Source organism: Papio anubis, chromosome 4 (genome assembly GCF_008728515.1).
Source record: "Papio anubis isolate 15944 chromosome 4, Panubis1.0, whole genome shotgun sequence".
NCBI lineage: Eukaryota > Metazoa > Chordata > Mammalia > Primates > Cercopithecidae > Papio > Papio anubis.
Genome location: NC_044979.1, coordinates 58,431,604 through 58,437,471, shown reverse-complemented (window position 1 = coordinate 58,437,471; position 5,868 = coordinate 58,431,604). Strand labels below are relative to the sequence as shown.

The 5,868-nt window shown below is 34.9% G+C and overlaps 1 pseudogene; it reads left to right on the top strand.

Moving 5' to 3' along the window:
- Window positions 1-803: 803 nt before the first annotated feature.
- Window positions 804-1,439, top strand: LOC116274628 (annotated as a pseudogene).
- The last annotated feature ends 4,429 nt before the right edge of the window (window positions 1,440-5,868 follow it).

Sequence of the window (5,868 nt, the reverse complement as noted above, 5' to 3'; positions counted from 1 at the left end):
GAACAAAAAGGTTGTATCTGGTATAATGCGACATGGTATACCCGCAGCGGGTGGGCTGCTCTTTCCTGAAGTATTCAATCAGCAAGTATCAAATCCCAGAAGACTATAAGATAAAGCAAAAATAATAGGGGCATAATTTTTTTGGCAATTGAACAATTGAGGAGACAATCAAAATTGCAGAAGCCTTCTTTGTAGAATTTAACAAGGTGATTTCAAAATTTATATGAAAACGCAAAAAAACGAATATAGCAATTTTTTTCAAAAAAAGAACTAAGTAGAGAAAGTTTTACTGTACATGATTTCAATACATATTCTAAAAGTGGAGTAATCAAGACCATGGGCCTTGAGAAAAGTAATATATAGATCAATGGAGAACATTGCTCTCTAGGCAATCCAAGAAATGTGGTATCAACTGTATACCCATACGGAAAAATAAATTAGTGGCATCTCTCATCATACATTGTGCATAAAAATGTACTCAAAGTGAATCGTAGACCTACATATAAAACCAAAAGCTATAATATTCCTGGAGGAAAAAAATAAGAGAAAATCTTTGCAACCTCCTGGTGATCAAAGTTTTCTTAAATAGGAAACAACAGCAATGAACCATAAATTTTTTTTTAAAAAAAAAATTATAAATTGGACTTAATTAAAATTTAAAACATATTATTCTAAAGACATAGTGGAGAAATGAAATGGCAAGCTATAACCTAAGAGAAAATATTCAAAACACATAAATTAGAAAAAGATATAAAGAATGCTTACAACTCTCGAGGTCCCAGGATTAGTGTAGTTCTACCACAATGGCAGCCTTTGCTATGGAACCACATGTGCCCATGTTGGGATCTGAACCAGTGACGATGAGTTCATCCACATCTCCAAAGCCAGGAGGTAATGTCCAGTTATTACCTGTCTTTTTAATGATGGATTTTCCAGTGACTCTATAAGTTCAATCAATTAGTGGTCCCAGTAGGAGTAATGGAAATGAGATCACGTTTACTTGCAGGTGGCTCATCACCGCCATAGCCAGTTACACCAGCTCATAAAGATAAAAGTGGAGCTCCACCAGTTAGAAGTATATGTAAAATGAAATTTCTAGACCAGGGCTTGGAACAACACTTTTAACTTCAAGAAGAGAGTCAAACATTTTATTAATGCAGAGTCCTCTTGGAGTTAAGACAACTACTGCTGCAACCAGGCAAAGTATATTTAGTCTAGCATATATTGGTCAGCCATGAAAGACAACATTATCTCCTGCCCACTTGGATCCTATACTCAAGGAGATCCTCTGACTTCAGAAGGTCACCTCAGTGACACTTGAGTGATTGTGTTTGGGTTTCCTCAAGCACCTGCTTTTTATATATTATAATTTGCATAATATGGGAATATCTCAAAATATGTTATGTCTAACACACAGGAAATTGCATATTTGTTATTAATCTAAACTGTAGGCCTAGAAAGCCTTAAGCAAAGAGAGGATAATTTTTAGATAATTCATCATGATTAGTGAACAACCATGTTTTGATGCAAGTGTTACAGAAACGGTGACAGATGTGTTTTATCATCTCCATCTTCAGCCTTTACATCACCAATCAAAACCTTAGGTAAACCAATACAACCTGGAAATACTCCTAGAATTTCTACACTGAGACCTCTTTCTACAGCATACAGAGCTTCTATTAGTGACAATCAGGTTATTTCTAACAGAAAAACATCTAAAAACAATGAGAGTCTTGTATCCAAAGCAATAGAGTACATGTTTGGCTGCTAGCATGAGAAATTAGAACTCAGTGACCACACAGAAGGTTGCTACACTAAAACAGAGTTAGCAGAGCACTGCTCATTTCCATCACTTAGATATGTAACCACTCCTGCAGTATTGAATAGCTATCGCATACTTCTTTTAGAAAGAATCCTTTTTCTTTAAGGACATAGCCTGTTGCCACTCACAATTTAAAGGATGCTTGGAATCCATTTTAAAGAAAACTAAAAATCCCTATAAATAGGTTTTGTGCTGTCTGTGATCATGCATGTTTATTTAAGCACAAAAAACACAACATGATTACTATAAATTAAATAATTGAATTTATGTCAAGGCTTCATAGTCTTCATGAGAAGGTAGGTGCATTTCATAAATTATAGCTGTTTCTACACAAAGATTATTATTAGCAATTTGAATTATGGTCTTTTAATTTAGATAGTTAATATTATCTTAGTTTATATATGTCCTTTCATGGATTGTCATCTTGTTGTATTATAAAAACAATACATTATTTTAAAAAAACCTACTACTTAAGTTTCTTGATAAAAACAAACTGTCACATTATCAATGATAAAATGCTTACAACTCAATAACAGAACAATAAACAATTCAGTATATTTTTAAATGAGCAAAAGAGTTTGTTATCTTGAAAGAGAAAGTACACAGATGACCCATAGAAAGGGTATAAAACATCATTAGTCTTTGGGGATGCAAATTCACCACAACCCATGCAGAAGAACGGGCAAAATGAAAATTAAAAAATTAAAGCAGAAGCAGAAAAGATATGGGGCAACTGGGACTCTCCTACATAGCCAGTGGGAATGTACAATGGTATAATCACTTTGGAAGAGTTGGAAAGTTTCTTGTAGCTTAAATATATACTTATCAGACACATGAGATATTCCTTTCCTAGGTATTTACCGGGGAGAAACCAAAATGTGTGACTGCACAAAGACCAGGTCACAAGTATTCGTAACAACTTGATTTGAAATAGACAAAAACTCTAAAGAACCCAAATGTCCAATACATGATGAGTTAACATATTGTGATATATCCATTTAATGACACACTACTTAGCAATGGAAAGAAACTATTAATTCATGCTATAACATGGATGGATCTCAAAATCATTATGCTAAGTGGACAAAGCCAGGCCAAAAATCAAAAGCAAAAGGGGGGGAAATAAACACATCTTATAAATCCATTCATATAAGATTCTAGGGAATCAATGTCTTAGTCCATTTAGACTGCTATAACAAAATACCATAAAGTGGGTGGCTTATAAACAATAGAAATTTATTTCTCACAGTTCCAGAGGCTGGATGTCCAAGATCAAGGTTCCATCAGATTCAATGTCTGGTGAGCTCTGTTTCCTGATTTATACATAGCACCTGCTTGCTGTGTTTCTCACATGGTAGAATGAGCCAATTAGTTCCCTTCACGTTTGTTACATTCATGAGGTCTCTGCCTCCATGACCCAATCACCTCCCAAAAGGACCCACCTCCTAATATCATCACTTAGGGCTTAGGATTTTGACATGTGAATTTTGTGGTGACACAAACATTCAGACCATGGCAATAAACTAGTTTATAGTGACAAAAAGCAGATCAAATATGTGGGTGCATGAGGGGTAGATTACAAATGGGTCCAAAGAAACTTTCAGAGAAATGGAAATATTTGTTATCCTGACGGTGGTTATCATTTCCCAGGTGTGCATGCATATGCCAAAAGTTATCACATTGTATACTTTAAATATGTGAAGTTTAGTGGACTTCAGTTATACTTCCATGAAGTCTAAAAAGGCAAAAAAAAAAAAAAAAAAAAAAACCTTTTCAGTTAAAATTATATACACTTTAGAGTAGGTATTTATAATTGAAAAAGACACTTCTATTGTAAGTTGCCAAAAGCTTATTTCTTTGATGTCATTTTACCTATAACTTATATCTGATAACCACTAATAAAGCTTGCCACATGTTGAATAATTGTATGCTTATTCAGATTTTTTAAGGGATCAGAGAAATACCTTTTACCATTTTTAGAAAACTTAACTAACTTATCTAAATTTAAACCTATTTAAATGACAGATTTTCTAGTAAGAAATTATTAGATTTGTAGCAATAAAGGAATGATGCAAATCTGTCTATTCCTTTGGCTTTTAAGTTTATCTATTTTTGAAACAATTTTTCAAAATTGTCGTTGAATATACTAAAAATCACTGAATTATATACTTTAAGTGAAAAGCAAAACTTATTTGTCAATACATGTTTACCTAAATGAGAAAATTGGGAAAGTATTATGGAAAGGGAGATCGGCAAAATTTTAAGGACCTTGAATATCAATCACACTTTGGTTTAACATGCAATTCATGTTTTATTGTGGAAGGTTTTGAACGGGGCAGTAGCTTATCAAGCAATGCCTTGAGAAGTTTGTTCTGGCAGTGGCATATGAAGTGGTTTGATCTTGGGAGAGAAGAAAATCCTGTTACAATTTAATTGAAATAAATTGAATGGAAAATTACAGAGTCTTCAACTAATTAAAAGTAGCAGTACTAATAACTTATTTTTAAAGTGAGTGGGTGGATAATAAGAGAGTTTAAGGTTTTGCCACTTGTTGGTTGTAGGGAGTAATGAGAAGTGAGTAATCAAAAAGAACTCTAACATTTTTTTCAGTGTCAGGAGGAATAGAGTTTTCACTAAAGAGTCAAGGGAGAATGCTGTAATTCAATCCAATAACGGTTGAGGGAGTTGTCTTGAGTACTCTTTTTTGCTTGATTTGGAGGTACGTGGGCAGTTTTGTTACATGGGTATATTGCGTGATGCTGAGGCTTGGGGTATGGATAGTCTCATCACCCAGGGAGTGAGCATGGTATCCAGTAGGTAGTTCTTCAGCCCTTTCTCCACTCCTCTCTCCCCACTCTAGTAGTCCCAGTGTCTATTGTTCCCATCTTTATGTCCATGTGTATTCAATGTTTAACTGTCACTTGTAAGTGAGAACATAAGGTATTCAGGCTTCTGTTCCTGCAATAATTTGCTTAGGATAATAATCGCCTTTAGCTGCATCCATGTTGCTGCAAAGCACATGACTTTGCATAGTATTCCATGGCATATATGTACCACATTTTTAAAAGCCAGAGTGTTCTCCTACCCCCAGTCCTGAGGATTCTAATGTTCAGGTTTAGGCAGGCCATTTAGTTAGATAGTACAACTGACCATAGGGAAAACAAATCCATATATTTCTGTAGAGACCCTAGGTAATAGTTTTCATTTTATAGCCGCCCAGTGTTTGAACTCCCTTGTCTATAGTTAGAGAGTAGAACATTGTTTTTGTTTTATATAAAAGATCAGGTATTTGTTCCCCCAAATTCCTTGACCTTAGACCTCAGAGACTTGTCTTAAACTTGGACAATCAGTTGTTCCCTCTCAGGGCATGCGTCTGAGGTGGTTGACACAGAAAGAGAGAAGATAAAAGGCCTCAGGTCACCACAAACACTCAATATCTTTGCCCACTGGTGGCAGAGGCAGCATGTATTCAGGTGTAACAGGACTGTTGGCAGCACAGAAATCTGACTTGTCCTGTGGCCAGGGCTAGATATGCCTTATTCCGAATGACCTTCCTTGGTCCCAGATTGACTTTAATAAAAATGGCTTCATTGAGATATAGTTCATACAACACAAAATTCACCCATTTAAAACTTACAACTTAGTAGCTTTTAGTATATTCACAGAGTTTGCAACCATCACTATGATATAATTTCAGGGCACTTTCATCATCTAAAAGAAACCCTGTGCTGATTAACAGTCAACCTTCACCTCCCTCCAAACAAATATTAATATTATTCTCCCTTCCATCTCTATGTATGTTTCTACTTTGGACATTCATTAAAAGAAATCTGACAATGTGCAATATTTTGTGAGTGGCTTATTTCACTTAGCATAATGTTTTCAAAGTTCCATGTTGTTGTATGTATCAGTACTTCACAGCTTAATTGCCAAATGATTATATGGATAGATTACATTTTATTTTTCCATTCATCAGTTGGCAGACATGCATGTTGCTTTCACTTTTTGGCTATTATGAATAATGTTGTTATGAACATTTGTGTGTA